Source organism: Triticum aestivum, chromosome 4A (assembly GCF_018294505.1).
Source record: "Triticum aestivum cultivar Chinese Spring chromosome 4A, IWGSC CS RefSeq v2.1, whole genome shotgun sequence".
NCBI classification, from domain to species: Eukaryota; Viridiplantae; Streptophyta; class Magnoliopsida; order Poales; family Poaceae; genus Triticum; species Triticum aestivum.
The window spans coordinates 544,619,411-544,638,997 of NC_057803.1; positions in this window are offsets into that span (position 1 = coordinate 544,619,411).

Sequence of the window (19,587 nt, forward strand, 5' to 3'; positions counted from 1 at the left end):
TTGAGCTGGGTCGAGCACCTCAGTGGAGAAAGCTAAAACTAACCGTCATGATGAGGCGAGAGCTGGTTGCTGTTCGAGAGGTCTTTTCGAGTCCTTAAAGACTTATGCCGCTTAGGGTGAGGAGCCGGCTCTGTCCGGCCAAGGCATGGATAGCGCCCCGAAATCGGTCTTCCGAATACCAAGGGCTTCGCCGAAATTTAAAATTATAGAATTCTATGGCTAAGTGAGAGTGTTCACGCATTATAGTGCGATTGCCTTGTTCGTTGGGCTGAGCGCCTCCCTCGAAGGACCCAAACATGGGAAAAAGAGCCCTCAGGTTTATCCTCGAACACCCCAGCACTAGCGGCATGGGGGCAGAAGCCGACGACTCGCCATCTCTCAGAATTAATAAAAAGCCGCACAGAAGGTAATGTTTTAAATTCAAACAGCATTGCTTAGCGCATATGAACAAGTTTTCAGCGCACAGGACAAAACGAGCGAGTTTTACTCAAAAATTACATCCATAGAACATTCATCCGCCACAAGGCGGGCACCCTTCAGAACATCCTTATAATAATTTTCGGGCTTGCGATGCTCTTTCCCCAGCGGTGGCCCGTCCTTCACAAGCTTCTCAGCATCCAGCTTGCCCCAGTGCACCTTCGCACGGGCAAGGGCCCTATGGGAACCTTCAATGCAGACGGAGCGCTTGATGACTTCGAGCCTTGGACAGGCCTCCACCAGCCGCCGCACCAACCCGAAATAGCTCCCAGGCTGAGCCTCTCCAGGCCATAGCCGAACTATGAGGCCCTTCATGGCCTGTTCGGCCGCCTTGTGGAGCTCGACCAGTTGCTTCAACTGGTTGCTCAGGGGCACGGGGTGTCCGGCCTCAGCGTACTGAGACCAGAACACCTTCTCCATCGAGCTGCCCTCCTCGGCTCGATAGAATGCGGCGGCATCAGATATACTCCGGGGAAGATCTGCGAACGCGCCTGGAGAACTCCGGATTCGGGTAAGTAACAAGTAACTCACGCTTATGTGTTTACTTTGCATAAAGAATGCCTTACCCACCGCTATCTTCTTCACCTCATCCAACTCCTGGAGGGTCTTCTGGGATTCGGCCTTGGCAGACTTGGCACTTTCAGTAGCCGCCACGAGCTCGGACGCTCGTGTCCTTGAGTCACGCTCCAAACTCTCATGTTTTTCCATGAGAGCTTGGAGCTCTTGCCGCACCTTGCCAACCTCGGCCTCATACTTTTCTCGCTCAGTGCGCTCCGCGGCCGACCTCTTCTCGGCCTCGAGCAGCGCTTGCTTCAGGGTCGCCACCTCAGACTGGCCCCTACAATAGCCACGATACTCCTGTCATTTTTCGCAATTGCACCTTTTTATACACATTTATACAAGGTATTTCTTACCTTCACTGTCCTCGAGCTGCTTCTTGGCACGTCCGAGCTCTTGCTCGGACCGCTCGAGGTCCTGCTTTAGCACGTCCACTTCCGCAGTCAGTGCGGCGGACGCCAGCAGGGAAGCCTGCACACGCATATTGACTTCTTTTTGTTAGACTCCTGCGAATTTTATTTGACTCTCTATTTGGATTTTCTTCCCGAACGCCAAACAAAGCATCAGGGGCTACTGTATATGCGGTAATGTTATTTACACATTCTTTACTTACCTCAAAACCTGTTAAAAGGCTTGTACAAGCTTCAGTTAGTCTGCTCTTGGCGGACTGAACCTTCTAGACCACCGCACTCATAATGGTGCGGTGCCCCTCATCGATGGAGGCGCCTTGGAGCGCCTCCAACAGATTGTCCGGCGCCTCCAGTTGGACGGAGGTCGCCGGTGCGGTGGGCTTACTCCTCTTGGAAGGAGGTCCCCCGCCGGACTCCGGAACCTTTGAAGGTTCTGGAGCGGTGTCCGGCCTAGGGCCGGACTTGGAGCCCTGGGGGGTTTTGTCCCCTTTACTCCTGGAGTCCGGGAGGTCGCCTTGCGGCGCCTCCAGGACCACCTCCTACCGAATTGGAACCTATTGGGACAACACTTCGGTGTCGTCCGTAGGGCGGGGGGAGGAAGCCATCGGCAACGAGTTCACGTCCGACGAGTCCAGTGAGCCGCTCGACGACGCGTCGAGCCGGTCTTTGGGTGGGCTGCATAAACATATTCGACATAAGGGAAAGCTGTGCAATAAACGAATACTATGAAATCACTCCGGTATCCGAATACTTACGATTTCGCCAGGGGCTTGGCCCTGGGCGGCCACTCCTCTTCATCGTCGTCGGTGTTGGTGGAGTAGTCCGGAGGAGGGGTTCTCCCCTTCTTGGACCCTTCGGCCTCCCTAGTTGGGGCGGCCTTCCTTTTCTTCCCTTCCCCCGCTGGAGGGTGAGGGGTCTCTTCTTCCTCCTCCTCATCTTCGTGGGAGGAGTGCGTCTTGGATTCGTCGGATGATGAATCCAACACCTCTGGGCGTCGGGCACTCTTTCGAGTCCCCGTGGCCTTCTTCTTGGACTTCTTCTCTGGCACCACATAGGGTGCCGGAACCAGCAGCTTCACCAATTGAGCGTCCGCTGGGCCTTCGGGCAAAGGAGCCGGACAGTTGATCTGTCCGGACGTCACCTGCCAATCCTGTCAAAGGAAAGGGAGCTTAGATCCCGCATGGAGTCAAACTATGAAACACTGATACCCTGTAAAAGGAAAAAAATAGCTTACCGCAAGAGCGTGACGCTGTGCACTGAATCCGCGATCCTCAGTAGCGGATGCGGGAGCCACGGCGCCCTTGAAAATCACCTTCCAGGCATCTTCGTACGTCGAGTCGAAGAGCCTGCTCAAAGTTTGGTGCCGCGCCGGGTCGAACTCCCATAGGTTGAAAGCCCGTTGTTGGCACGGGAGGATCAAGCGGATGAGCATAACCTGGACTATGTTGACAAGTTTGAGCTTCTTGTCCACTAGGGTTTTGATGCATGTTTGGAGTCCGGTCAGCTCTCCTTTTTTACCCCATGACATGCCCGTCTCTTTCCAGGACGTGAGCCGAGTTGGGGGTCCGGACCGGAACTCAGGGGGTGCGACCCATTCGGCGTCGCGCGGCTCGGTGATGTAAAACCACCCCGATTGCCACCCCTTCAGGGTCTCCACAAAGGAGCCCTCGAGCCATAGGACGTTGGCCATCTTGCCCACCATGGCGCCTCCGCACTCCGCCTGGTTGCCGTGCACCACCTTCGGCTTGACGTTGAAGGTCTTGAGCCATAGGCCGAAATGGGGGCGGATGCGGAGGAAAGCCTCGCACACGACGATAAACGCCGAGATGTTGAGGACAAAATTCGGGGCCAGATCGTGGAAATCCAGGCCATAGTAGAACATGAGACCCCGGACAAATGGATGGAAAGGAAAACCTAGTCCGTGGAGGAAATGGGGGTGGAACACCACCCTCTCATGGGGCCTTGGGGTGGGGATGAGCTGCCCCTTTTCGAGAAACCGGTGCGCAATGTCGTTAGACAAGTATCCGGCCTTCCTTAGTCTTTTGGTGTGTCCCTCCGTGACGGAGGAGACCATCCACTTGCCTCCCGCTTCGGACATGGCTGGAGAAGGTTGAGGTGAGGAGTGCGGACTTGGGCGCTGGAGCTCGAGTGCGCAAGAATGGATAGGCGAAGGAGGAAGAAGGCGTAGGTGAAAAGGTGGATCTTTATCCCCTTATATGGGTGGACGCAACTACATGTCCCCACCAGCCTGGTAAAACTCGCTTATCTCCCAAGCGCCATAATCAAAGGTGCGGATGGGTTACCCACGCCCGTATTGATGAGAATCCCGGAATAAGGGGACACGATCTTTGCTTTAACAAGACGTGCCAAGGAAACCGCCTCGCATAACGCGCTGAGATGGGACAGTAAAACGGTTCGAATAAAAGCTTGGCCGTGGTGTGATGTCACACTACGGAGTGCGTCAGCAGATTAGATTTGTGTAAATATTATTCTCTCTATGGCAATATGTGGAAACTTATTTTGCAGAGACGGACACTATTTTTGTGTTCAAAATCTTCTATGAAGTACTTGGAGGAGGAACCCGCCTTGCAATGCCGAAGACAATCTGCGCGCCGGACTCATCGTCATTGAAGCCTGGTTCAGGGGCTACTGAGGGAGTCCTGGATTAGGGGGTGTTCGGATAGCCGGACTATACCCTCAGCCGGACTCCTAGACTATGAAGATACAAGATTGAAGACTTCGTCCCATGTCCGGAAGGGACTTTCCTTGGCATGGAAGGCAAGCTTGGCGATACGAATATACAGATCTCCTACCATTGTAACCGACTCTATGTAACCCTAACCCTATCTAGTGTCTATATAAACCGGAGGGTTTTAGTCCGTAGGACAAGATACACATCAACAATCATACCATAGGCTAGCTTCTAGGGTTTAGCCTCTCTGATCTCGTGGTAGATCTACTCTTGTACTACCCATATCATCAATATTAATCAAGCAGGACGTAGGGTTTTACCTCCATCGAGAGGGCCCGAACCTGGGTAAAACTTCGTGTCCCTTGCCTCCTGTTACCATCCGGCCTAGACGCATAGTTCGGGACCCCCTACCCGAGATCCGCCGGTTTTGACACCGACACCCACCGATTGATGTTAATGCAAGGAGTAGGAATTGCCATGCAACGGATGCACTAGAGCTATAAATGTATGAAAGCTCAACAAAAGAAACTAGTGGGTGTGCATCCAACTTGCTTGCTCACGAAGACCTAGGGCACTTGAGGAGGCCCATTGTTGGAATATACAAGCCAAGTTCTATAATGAAAAATTCCCACTAGTATATGAGAGTGACAAAACAAGAGACTCTCTATCATGAAGATTACGGTGCTACTTTGAAGCACAAGTGTGGAAAAAGGATAGTAGCATTGTCCCTTTTATACTTTTTTTATTTGGCCTTTCCTTTTTTTATTTGGCCCCTCTCTTTTTTCTTTCTTTTGGGACAATGCTCTATTAATGATGATCATCACACTTCTATTTATTTACAACTCAATGATTACAACTCGATACTAGAACAAAGTATGACTCTACATGAATGCCCCCGACGGTGTACCGGGATATGCAATGAATCAAGAGAGACATGTATGAAAAATTATGAACGGTGGCTTTGCCACAAATACGATGTTAACTACATGATCATGCAAAGCAATATAACAATAATGAATGTGTCATGATGAACGGAATGGTGGAAAGTTGCATGACAATATATCTCGGAATGGCTATGGAAATGCCATAATAGGTAGGTATGGTGGCTGTTTTGAGGAAGATATAAGGAGGTTTATGTGTGAAATAGCGTATCATATCACGGGGTTTGGATGCACCGGCGAAGTTTGCGCCAGCTCTCAATGCGAGAAAGGGTAATGCACGGTACCGAAGAGGCTAGCAAGGATGGAAGGTGAGAGTGCGTATAATCCATGGACTCAACATTAGTCATAAAGAACTCACATACTTATTGCAAAAATCTACAAGTCATCAAAAACCTCGGTACTACGACCATGCTCCTAGGGGGATAGATTGGTAGGAAAAGACCATCGCTCGTCCCCGACCACCACTCATAAGGAAGGCAATCAAATAACACCTCATGTTTCAAATTTGTTGCATAACGTTTACCATACGTGCATGCTACGGGACTTGCAAACTTCAACACAAGTATTTCTCAATTTCACAACTACTCAACTAGCACGACTTTGATATTATCACCTCCATATCTCAAAACAATCATCAAGCATCAAACTTTTCTTAGTATTCAAATCACTCATAAGAAAATTTTATTAATCTTGAATACCTAGCATATTAGGACTTTAAGCAAATTACCATGCTATTAAGACTCTCAAAATAATCTAAGTGAAGCATGAGAGATCAATAGTTTCTATAAAACAAATCCACCACCGTGCTCTAAAAGATATAAGTGAAGTACTAGAGCAAAACTATATAACTCAAAAGATATAAGCGAAGCACATAGAGTATTCTAACAAATTCCAAATCATGTATGGCTCTCTCAAAAGGTGTGTACATCAAGGATGATTGTGGTAAACTAACAGGCAAAAACTCAAATCATACAAGACGCTCCAAGCAAAACACATATCATGTGGCGAATAAAAATATAGCTCCAAGTAAAGTTACCGATAGAAGTAGAAGAAAGAGGGGATGCCTTCCGGGGTATCCCCAAGCTTTGGCTTTTAGGTGTCCTTAGATTATCTTGGGGGTGCCATGGTCATCCCCAAGCTTAGGCTCTTGCCACTCCTTGTTCCATAATCCATCAAATCTTTACCCAAAACTTGAAAACTTCACAACACAAAACTTAAAGTAGAATATCTCGTGAGCTCCGTTAGCGAAAGAAAATAAAAGACCACTTCAAGGTACTTGAATGAAGTCATTATTTATTTATACTGGTGTTATACCTACTGTATTCCAACTTCTCTATGGTTTATAAACTATTTTACTAGCCATAGATTCATCAAAATAAGCAAACAACACAAGAAAAACAGAATCTGTCAAAAAAAGAACAGTCTGTAGTAATCTGTAGCTAGCGCAAGACCTGGAGCCCCAAAAATTCTAAAATAAATTTCTGGACGTGAGGAATTTATATATTAATCATATGAAAAAATAATTAACTAAATATCACTTTCCAAATAAAAATAACAGCAGTTCTCGTGAGCGCTAAAGTTTCTGTTTTTTACAGCAAGTTCAACAAGACTTTCCCCAAGTCTTCCCAATGGTTCTACTTGGCACAAACACTAATTAAACAAAAAAAACACAACCAAAACAGAGGCTAGATAAATTATTTTTTACTAAATAGGAGCAAAAAGCAAGGAATAAAAATAAAATTGGGTTGCCTCCCAACAAGCGCTATCGTTTAACGCCCCTAGCTAGGCATAACAAGCAAGAATAGATCTAGGTATTGCCTTCTTTGGTAGGTAATTCTTCGATAAGGCATCTACCATCTTTAGGAATTTCTTTATTTTTACTAATTATCAAGCTTTTAGGCACAAGATCGAAAAATTCATTTGTAACAAATGGTTCCTTAATGATAGCAAAAATATTGGGATGAATACTTATAGATTTGAGATCCGCATTTTCCTTACTAGAGGATTCACCCTTATTTTTAGGAACATACATAAGCTTGGAAATTTTAGTGGGAGGACTTGGAGAATTCTTTACGGAATAAAAAGCGGTTCCCAAGTTGGTAATAATATCCTCAAGTTTATCGATTCTAGTGGAATCATGATTTATTTTGTCATTAACTATGGGTTCTTTTCTTTAATATTTTTCAAAGTAACTCCTACTTTAGATCCATATTGAGAGATTCGGCTGCGGATCTTTTTATCCAAATTTTCAATTAACTCTACAGTACCAACCTTATTTTCAATAATTTCAAGCCTTTGCATTACATGCTCCAAAGTTAATACAGTTCCATTAACCAAGAGAGGGGGTGAGCCAAATAAATCTATCATAGCATTATAAGAATAAAAAGTATGGCTACCCAAAAAGTTCCCTCCGGTAATAGTATCAAGAACATAACAGTGCCAAGGAGTAATGCCTACATAAAAATTGCGAAGAAGAACGGAAGTAGATTGCTTCCTAGTAGATCTATTTTGAGCATTGCAAAATCTATACCAAGCATCTTTTAGATTTTCTTCCTCCCTTTGCTTAAAATTTAGAATTTCATTCTCAGGAGATAACGGAGAAGATAATGGACTAGCCATAACGACAAGCATACAAACTAACACACAAGCAAACAAAAAGCAAGCGGGCAAAAAGAGGCAAATAGAGAGAGAGAGGGAGGATAGAGAGAGAGGGCGAATAAAACGGCAAGGGTGAAGTGGGGGAGAGGAAAACAAGAGGCAAATGAAAAATAATGTAATGTAGGAGATAAGGGTATGTGATGGGTAATTGGTATGTTGACTTTTGCGTAGACCTCCCCGACAACGGCGCCAGAAATCCTGCTTGCTACCTCTTGAGCACTGCGTTGGTTTTCCCTGAAGAGGAAGGGATGATGCAGCAAAGTAGCGTAAGTATTTCCCTCAGTTTTTGAGAACCAAGATATCAATCCAGTAGGAGGCTACACGCGAGTCCCTCGCACCTGCACAAAACAAATAAATCCTTGCAACCAACGCAAATAGGGGTTGTCAGTCCCGATAAGGCCACTTACGAGAGTGAGATCTGATAGATATGATAAGATAATATTTTTGGTATTTTTATGATAAAGATGCCAAATAAAATAAAGGCAAAGTAAATAGCAAAGGAAATAACTAAGTAGTAGGAGATTAATATGATAGAGATAGACCTGGGGGCCATAGGTTTCACTTGTGGCTTCTCTCACGAGCATAACTATTCTACGGTGGGTGAACAAATTACTGTTGAGCAATTGACAGAATTGAGCAGTGTTATGAGAATATCTAGGTATGATCCTGTATATAGGCATCACGTCCGAGACAAGGAGACCGAGTCCTGCCTGCATCTACTACTATTACTCCACTCATCGACCGCTATCCAGCATGCATCTAGAGTATTAAGTTAAAAATAGAGTAACACCTTAAGCAAGATGACATGATGTAGAGGGATAGACTCAAGCAATATGAAGAAAACCCCATCTTGTTATCCTCGATGGCAACAATACAATATGTGCCTTGCCGCCCTTACTGTCACTGGGAAAGGACATCGCAAGATTGAACCCAAAGCTAAGCACTTCTCCCATTGCAAGAAAGATCAATCTAGTAGGCCAAACCAAACTGATAATTCAAAGAGACTTGCAAAGATAACCAATCATACATAAAAGAATTTAGAGAAGATTCAAATATTGTTCATAGATAGACTTGATTATAAACCCACAATTCATCGGTCTCAACAAACACACCACAAAAAGAAGATTACATCGAATAGTTCTCCACAAGAGAGGGGGAGAACATTGTATTGAGATCCAAAAAGAGAGAAGAAGCCATCAAGCTACTAGCTATGGACCCGTAGGTGTGAAGTAAACTACTCACACTTCATCGGAGGGGCTATGGTGTTGATGTAGAAGCCCTCCGTGATAGATGCCCCCTCCGGCGGAGCTCCGGAATAGGCCCAAGATGGGATCTCGTGGATACAGAAAGTTGCGGTGGTGGAATTAGGTTTTTGGCTCCGTATCTGATCGTTTGGGGGTACGTGGATATATATAGGAGGAAGGAGTACGTCGGTGGAGCAATAGGGGGCCCACGAGGGTGGAGGGCGTGCCTAGGGTAGACAGGCGCGCCCCCTACCTCGTGGCCTCCTCTTTTCTTTCTTGACGTAGGGTTCAAGTCTCTCGGGTCTTGTTCATTGAGAAAATCACGTTCCCGAAGGTTTCATTCCGTTTGGACTCCGTTTGATATTCCTTTTCTTCGAAACCGTAAAAATAGGCAAAAAACAACAATTCTGGGCTGGGCCTCCGGTTAATAGGTTAGTCCCAAAAATAATATAAAAGTCGATAATAAAGCCCATCATGGAGCAATCAAAAATTATAGATACGTTGGAGATGTATCAGTAGGTTCATGGGCGGAACCTGCAAGTTGATCACCAAAACATACATCAAGTGAATCACGTGATATCCCATTGTCACCACAGATACGCACGACAAGACATACATCAAGTGTTCTCAAATCTTTAAAGACTCAATCCGATAAGATAATTTCAAAGGGGAAACTCAATCCATTACAAGAGAGTAGAGGGGGAGAAGAAACATAAGATCCAAGTATAATAGCAAAGCTCGCGATACATCAAGATTGTGCCAAATCAAGGACACGAGAGAGAGAGATCAAACACATAGCTACTGGTACATACCCTCAGCCCCGAGGGAGAACTACTCCCTCCTCGTCATGGAGAGCACCGGGATGATGAAGATGGCCACCGGAGAGGGATTCCCCCTTCGGCAGGGTGCCAAAACGGGTCTACATTGGCTTCCGGTGGCTACTGAGGCTTCTGGCGGTGGAACTCCCGATCTATAGTGCTCTCTGAAGTTTTTAGGGTATATGGGTATATATGGGAGGAAGAAGTACGTCGGTGGACCTCCCGGCTGTCCACGAGGCAAGGGGGCGCGCCCAGGGTGGGTGGGCGCGTCCCCACCCTCGTGGGTAGCCCGGGACTCTCTTGGTCCAACTCCGATACTCCGTGGGCTTCTTGTGGTCCAAAAATAAGTTCCGTGAAGTTTCAGGTCAATTGGACTCCGTTTGATTTTCCTTTTCTGCGATACTCTAAAACAAGAAAAAAAACAGAAACTGGCACTGGGCTCTAGGTGAATAGGTTAGTCCCAAAAAATCATATAAAATAGCATATAAATGCATATAAAACATCCAAGGTTGATAATATAATAGCATGGAACAATAAAAAATTATAGATACGTTGGAGACGTATCAGCATCCCCAAGCTTAATTCCTACTCGTCCTCGAGTACGTAAATGATAAAAACAGAATTTTTGATGTGGAATGCTACCTAACATATTTATCCATGTAGTTCTCTTTATTGTGGTAAGAATATTCAGATCCATAAGATTCAAGACAAAATTTTAATATTGACATAAATAATAATACTTCAAGCATACTAACCAAGTAATCATGTCTTCTCAAAATAACATGGCCAAAGAAAGCTATCCCTACAAAATCATATAGTCTGGCTATGCTCTATCTTCATCACACAAAGTATTTAAATCATGCACAACCCCGATAACAAGCCAAGCAATTGTTTCATACTTTTGATGTTCTCAAACCTTTTCAATCTTCACGCAATACATGAGCATGAGCCATGGACATAGCACTATGGGTGGAATAGAATGGTGGTTGTGGAGAAGACAAAAAGGATAAGATAGTCTCACATCAACTAGGCGTATTAACGGGATATGGAGATGCCCATCAATAGATATCAATGTGAGTGAGTAGGGATTGCCATGCAACGGATGCACTAGAGCTATAAGTGTATGAAAGCTCAACAAAAGAAACTAAGTGGGTGTGCATCCAACTTGCTTGCTCACGAAGACCTAGGGCATTTTGAGGAAGCCCATCATTGGAATATACAAGCCAAGTTCTATAATGTAAAATTCCCACTAGTGTATGAAAGTGACAACATAGGAGACTCTCTATCATGAAGATCATGGTGCTACTTTGAAGCACAAGTGTGGTAAAAGGATAGTAACATTGTCCCTTCTCTCTGTTTCTCTCATTTTTTTATTTGGGCCTTTCTCTTCTTTTTTATGGCCTCTTTTTTTATTTGGGCTTCTTTGGCCTCTTTTATTTATTTATTTTCGTCCGGAGTCTCATCCCGACTTGTGGGGGAATCATAGTACCCATCATCCTTTCCTCACTGGGACAATGCTCTAATAATGATGATCATCACACTTCTATTTTCTTACAACTCAATACTTGGAACAACAATATGACTCCATGTGAATGCCTCTGGCGGTGTACCGGGATATGCAATGACTCATGAGTGACATGTATGAAAGAATTATGAACGGTGGCTTTTCCACAAATACGATGTCAACTACATGATCATGCAAAGCAATATGACAATGATGATGCGTGTCATAATAAACAGAACGGTGGAAAGTTGCATGGCAATATATCTCGCAATGGCTATGGAAATGCCATAATAGGTAGGTATGGTGGCTGTTTTGAGGAAGGTTTATGGTGGGTGTATGATACCGGCGAAAGGTGCGCAGTATTAGAGAGGCTAGCAATGGTGGAAGTGTGAGAGTGCGTATAATCCATGGACTCAACATTATTCATAAAGAACTCACATACTTATTGTAAAAATCTATTAGTTATCAAAACAAAGTACTACACGCATGCTCCTAGGGGGATAGATTGGTAGGAAAAGACGTCCCCGACCGCCACTCATAAGGAAGACAATCAATAAATAAATCATGCTCCGACTTCATCACATAACGGTTCACCATACGTGCATGCTACAGGAATCACAAACTTTAACACAAGTATTTTTCAAATTCACAACTACTCCACTAGCAGGACTCTAATATCACCATCTTCATGTTGGGGATCGTTGCAGAAATTAAAAAATTTCTACGCATCACCAAGATCAATCTATGGAGAGACTAGCAATGAGAGACAGGGGAGTGCATCTTCATACCCTTGAATATCGCGATGCGGAAGCATTACAAGAACGTGGATGAAGGAGTCAAACTCGTAGCGATTTAGATCGCGGTTGATTCCGATCTAAGCGCCAAACAACGGTGCCTCCGTGTTCAACACACGTACAACTCGGGGACGTCTCCTCCTTCTTGATCCAGCAAGGGGAGAGGAGAAGTTGAGGGAGAGCTCTGGCAGCACGACGGCGTGGTGGTGGAGCTTGCAGTTCTCTGGCAGGGCTTCGCCAAGCACTACTACACAGGAGGAGGTGTTGGGGAGGGAGAGGGCTGCGCCAAGGGAAAGGGTGCGGCTCCCATGAGCCTCCCCACTATATATAGGGGTGGAGGGGGCTGGTTTCTTGCCCTCCAAGTCCATTGGGGCATTGGCAAAGGTGGGGGAAAGAAATCACATCATTTCCCTTCCCCACCGAATGTTATCCCCCCTTTTTAGGGATCTTGATCTTATCCCTTCGGGATATGATCTTAGGGGGGATCTTGGTGCGCCTTGACCAGGGGTGTGGGGCCTTGCTCCCACTACCCACGTTCATGTGCGTCCCCCCATGCAGGTGGGCCCCACTGTGGAACCTTCTAGAACCTCCCCGGTACAATACCGAAAAATCCTGAACATTTTCCGGTGGCCAAAATAGGACTTCCCATATATAAATCTTTACCTCCGGACCATTCCGGAACTCCTCATGATGTCCGGGATCTCATCCGGGACTCCAAAAACATTCGGTAACTGCACACTAATTCCCATAACAACTCTAGCGTCACCGAACCTTAAGTGTATAGACCCTACGGGTTCGGGAATCATGCAGACATGACCGAGACAGCTCTCTGGCCAATAACCAATAGCGGGATCTGGATACCCATGTTGTATGTAGCGACCCGACCCGAATGGGTCAAGTCTCTGTGCTTAAGTGTCATCCCTGGATCGGTATGCTGACACACACAGTACTCGAAGGATTTATAACAGAGGTAAATCACATGTATAAAGTAATGTAAATACTATTACCTCAATCCATATAGCGGAAGCAACAAGGTTGTGGATTCCCATCAACACCAACGGCAAAGTTGAGTGTAGAAATCATAACCCTAATGATTTACTTACTCGTCGTAAGGTAATCCTGCAACATGAGACGTTGCAGCCCGAAACGGGTCAGTACATTGAATGTACTGGCAAATTCACACCATAGAGAATGATGAATAAAGGCTATCACTACATGCATATTTGGCTGGTGTAAAAGCTCTATGGTTATAAGGTTTTTGCGTAAAGCCAATTTTTCCCTACTTCAAAGGAATAAAATTAATTACTATCATGGTGGTTGTGAAACATTCAGAATGGTTGACAGCATCCTCAATCCCAATTAAGTAACATCATTAAAACCCATCAAAATTAATTTAGAGTAACATGTTGAGATTCACATGAAAATCCAGGTACTAGATACTCAAGATGTCCATAACCGGGGACATGGCTAACCATGATTAGTTTATTACACTTTGCAGAGGTTTGCGCACTTTTCCCCACAAGACTCGATCGCCTCCGTTTGGTTTCTCGCACTACATGGTGTTTGAGAAGACGGATGACCGAGACATAGTCTTTCAGAAGCGCTAGCACCTTACAATCGGGTAGACCGTACCACCTACATCCCCTACATCTGCTAGTCTACCACTGTAAGAGTTTGCACAACTTAGTCAACTATGCCAGAGCCCATAATGGCTTGTGGCTGCACACGGAAGTTTCTAGTATGAATAATCTCATGATCCCTTTGAGCCTGGGTGGCGGTCCAATAAAAACAGGCAAGTCCTGGAAACCCCAGGTGCCTCAATCCACCCAGATGTGTGTTAGGTTGCCACCTTAGATAAACCATTAATTAACAATCTCACATCTGTCATGGATATCACTCACCCAATCCACGTCTACTAGCATAGCATGGCATAATAAGAAAACGTAGAAGTAACTCCCAAAGGTTTGATAATAAACAGGTAATAGGTACTACCTCATCTACTTCCCATCCCACAATTTAATTAGATCCTAATCATGTAGTGTGTGAGGATTGATCTAATGTAATAAAACTGGGTTGTAGAAAAGGTATGATCAAAGTGTTACTTGCCTGCAATGTTGATGAAGATGATTCGCACTCAAAACTCTTGATAGCTCTACTTGTCACACTCCGGTCAATCTATCGTAAGCAAGCAATAGTAACCACACATAAGCAATCACTCAAAAGATCAGAAAGAACGAAGAAGACGATTCGGAAACATCAAAACCAAGCAAATAACTCTTGCAACATAAAACAATTTCTAACAGTACCAAAATTATGTGAATTTGGCCTTATTAGAATGTTTAGGTCAAGAGCTTCGATTTGCAAAAAGAATCAACTCAAACGGAGTTACGGATAAAAAGATATGGTCAAAAGAAGTTTGAATTCAAATCTGATCTAATTCAAATTTTAAAATTTTCAAAAACATGTTTGAGTTGGATTAATGGATAGAGGGGATCATAACGAAGAAGTGGGCGTTGGTTTCGTCTATTTCCGACTAACGAGCAAAAAGTTATAGTCATTTGAAAATCAGGGACTAATCTGTAAATAAATCCTCACATAAAGGTCCCTGGCCGGAAATAACAGAAAAAGAAAAATACTAATTTACGAACGTTCACTCCTGAACCCTAAACTATGAACTCGTTCGCTCCAGAGGCTAAACCAGTGAGCGTTCTCTAAATATACTAATCGGGGTTTTAAAAGAAAAACCGTCTACTAAAACGAAAACCTAAAAAAAACCGGACCAGGCGGTCCTTACCGGTTCGATCGGTTTTTTCACCGAAAACCGGCAGTGGTCGGCGGCAGCGGCAGATCGGACCGGCGAGCTCCGGCGAGGCGGCACGGGGCTCCGGCGGCGAGCAGCAGAGGCGAGGCGGCGCGCGGCGAGGCAGCAGAGGCGGCAGCGAGGCGAGACGGCGCAGGCGAGGGGCGGCTGCGGCGGTGATGCAGCGCAGCAGCGGCGGTGAGAGGCGGGGAGGAGAGGGAGGTGGGGTCCGGGGTGGCACCCTTTATAGGTGGGGAGGGGAGGCGCGGCTTGGGGAAGGGGTAGGAGGAGGCCGGGGCGGGCACGACGGCCATGGCGGCGCGGCGGCGGACTCGGGAGGAGTCCTGGTCGGGGACGGGAGGGAGGCGGCGTGGAGCTGGGCCTTGGCCTGGCTGGGTGCTGGGCCGGCCCAGTCGGCGAAGAGGTTTCTTTTTTTTTCTTCCTTTTTTTAAATAAACACAGACAAAGAAAGAAAGAAAAACAAAACAAAACAAAATATTATATAGGCATATAATATCTCAAAATTTTCAGAAAAAGATTTTCTACGACATGAACATTTTTCTAGCATTAAATAAAATACACACAAATTCCAATAATTCAAAGAGTGCTACTGGTCTATTAAAAACTCAATAAAATCATTTTAAAAATACCAAAATGATTTCAAATTAATGTTTCTCCAATTTTCTAATGTAGGGAATCATGTTACCCTAATTTCCATATATTTTATTTTTGGAGAAAAATAATCTGAATACAACTCAAATAAATCCAAATTGAAAATTAATTCCAAAAGGACTTGAATTTGATCCTTTGAAACTCCCAACTCATATTTCATAATTTGAAGAAGTCATTTTATCTTCTCTCGTGAAAATCATTGAGTTGCATAAAGTTTCAGAATTGGAAAATATTTCCCAATGGAATTCAAATATTTTTCAAACACCCTTTTCATTTTAAATGGAAGAAGTCATGTCATCTTCTCTCTAGGGTTTTGTGTTGAAAAGAATTTGAATTCATGGAGATCAGAAAGCAAATATGAAAGTTTGGGAAAGTCCTTTTATTCCCTCTCATTTAACTTTCAAAAATTTCGGATTCACTCACTTTCAGACAATCAATCAAACAATCAATCAAATCTATCTATTTATTATAACATTCCAAAATTTAGAATTTTGGGATGTTACATTGTATCCGACATGTTCCACGATGATCTCATCGGATGAACCACGATGCCGGGGATTCAATCAATCATGTATACAATTCCCTTTGACAATCGGTACGTTACTTGCCTGAGATTCGATCGTCGGTATCGCAATACCTCATTCAATCTCGTTACCGGCAAGTCACTTTTACTCGTTTCGTAACACATCATCCCGTGATCAACACTTTGGTCACATTGAGCTCCTTATGATGATGTCCTACCGAGTGGTCCCAGAGATACCTCTCCATCACATGGAGTGACAAATCCCAGTCTCGATTCGTGCCAACCCAACAGACACCTTCGGAGATACCCGTAGTGTGCCTTTATAGCCACCCAGTTACGTTGTGACGTTTGGCACACCCAAAGCATTCCTACGGTATCCGGGAGTTGCACAATCTCATGGTCTAAGGAAATGATACTTGACATTAGAAAAGCTTTAGCAGACGAACTACACGATCTTGTGCTATGCTTAGGATTGGGTCTTGTCCATCACATCATTCTCCTAATGATGTGATCCTGTTATCAATGACATCCAATGTCCATGGTCAGGAAACCATAACCATCTATTGATCAACGAGCTAGTCAAGTAGAGGCTTACTAGGGACATATTGTGGTCTACGTATTCACACATGTATTACGGTCTCCGGTTAATACAATTATAGCATGAACAATAGACAATTATCATGAACAAGAAAATATAATAATAACCATTTTATTATTGCCTATAGGGCATATTTCCAACACTTCATATCTCAAAACAATTATCAAGTATCAAACTTCTCTTAGTATTCAATGCACTCTATATGAAAGTTTTTATTATACCCCTCTTGGATGCCCATCATATTAGGACTAAATTCATAACCAAAGAAAATTACCATGCTGTTTAGGACTCTCAAAATAATATAAGTGAAGAATGAGAGTTCATCTATTTCTTCAAAATAAAACTACCACCATGCTCTAAAAGATATAAGTAAAGCACTAGAGCAAACAACAAACTACTCCAAAAGATATAAGTGAAGATCAATGAGTAGTCGAATAATTATGCAACTATGTGAAGACTCTCTAACATTTAAGAATTTCATATCTTGATACTTTATTCAACAACAAGCAAATCTAAAGAAAATAAAATGACTCTCCAAGCAAATAACATATCATGTGGTGAATAAAAATATAGCTCCAAGTAAAGTTACCGATGAACGAAGACTAAAGAGGGGATGTCTTCCGGGGCATCCCCAAGCTTAGGCTCTTGGTTATCCTTGAATATTACCTAGGGGTGCTTTGGGCATCCCCAATCTTAGTCTCTTGCCACTCCTTATTCCATAGTCCATCGAATCTTTACCCAAAACTTGAAAACTTCACAACACAAAACTTAACAGAGAACTCGTAAGCTCCGTTAGTATAAGAAAGCAAATCACCATCATAAGGTACTGTAATGAACTCATTCTAAATTCATACTGGTGTAATATCTACTGCATTCCAACTTCTCTATGGTTCATATCCTCCGATACTACTCATAGATTCATCAAAATAAGCAAACAACACGATGAAAACAGAATCTGTCAGAAACAGAATAGTCTGTAGTAATCTGAATCAAACGTATACTTATGGAACTCATAAAATTCTCAAATAAATTGCTGGACGTTAGGAATTTATCTATTAATCATCTGCAAAAATAATTAAATAAATAGCACTTTCCAAATAAAAATGGCAGCAATTCTTGTGAGCGCTAAAGTTTCTATTTTTTACAGGATGATCGCAAAGACTTTCCCCAAGTCTTCCCAAAGGTTCTACTTGGAACAAACACTAATTAAACACAAAAAGCACAACCATCAGAGAGGCTAGATGAAATATTTATTTATTACTAAACATTAACAAAAATCAAGGAACAAAAATAAAGTTGGGTTGCCTCCCAACAAGCGCTAACGTTTAACGCCCCTAGCTAGGCATGATGATTTCAATGATGCTCACAAAAAAGATAAGAATTAAAACATAAAGAGAGCATCATGAAGAATATGACTAGCATATTTAAGTCTAACACTCTTCCTATGCATAGGGATTTTGCGAGAAAACAACTTGTGGGAACAAGAATCAACTTGCATAGGAAGGTAAAACAAGCATAACTTCAAAACTTTAAGCACATAGAGAGGAAACTTGATATTATTGCAATTCCTACAAGCATATATTCCTCCCTCATAATAATTTCCAGTAGCATCATGAATTAATTTAACAATATAACCAGCACCTAAGACGTTCTTTTCATGATCTACTAGCATAGAAATTTTATTACTTTCCACATAAGCAAAATTCTTCTCATTCGGAATAGTGGGAGTATCATAAGAGACTTGAATACTATAAATTGTTTCCACATTAAAAGAGTAATGTTCAGAAAAAGGGTAATCATAATCATGACAAGTTTTATAAATATAATCATCACTACTTCTTATAGCATAAGTTTCATCACAATAATCATCATAAGTAGCAACTTTGTTCTCATCATAATCAATTGAAACCTCTTCCGAAATAGTGGATACATCACTAAATAAAGTCATGACCTCTCCAAATCCACTTTCATAAATATTATAAGATTTAACATCCTCCAACATATTGGGATCATTACTTCCTAAAGTTGACACTCTTCCGAACCCACTTTCATCAATATAATTATCATAAGTAGGAGGCATGCTATCATCATTATAAATTTGCATATCAAAACTTGGGAGACTAAAAATATCATCATCATTAAAGGTAGCATCCCCAAGCTTGGGACAAACATTAATTTCAGCAAATATATTCTCAAATATGTAATCCTCATCAAACATAGCTTCCCCAAGCTTGGACCTTTTCATATCCTAAGCATAATCACTCTCATCATTAATAGTATGGATAGCACCAATAGTATAACAATTATCATCATATTCTTCCAAGCAAGTGCCAAAAAGATTTTCAAGATCATAAGAAGTATCATTATCTTCCCAATCATAATCATCGCAAGAAGCAATAGGCATAACTAGATCATCATCAAGTGCATCATCTTCCACAATTATTTTTGATTCATTTTCATGAGGCACAACAATAATAGGAGCAACATTATTTGGGAGGGATACCTTTTTACCTCTCCTCCTTTTATTTTCTTCTTCTTCTTCACCTCGTGTGTGGGTTCAATCCTCTTTTTGGAACTCCTTATTAATGAGATTGGTTGAATAGAAGGCTCCTCCTCGTTACCTGATTCATCATAAGAAATAATAGGAGAATATTTGGAAGTCTCTTCCCTTTCGTTAGCATTCTCTTCATCTTCTATTTGTTTTCTTTTCTTTATGTAATTGGCAATATAAGGATTTTCAATGTAATTCACCGTGCAATACATATAAATTTCCTCTAGATCAAAATGAAGAACTCTATCAAGGGCAAATTTTTGGAATATCCTTAGTTATACGTTTTATTTTTTCATAACCCAACTAAGTTCATTATGATGTGCAAGGGAAATCAAGTCATCACAATT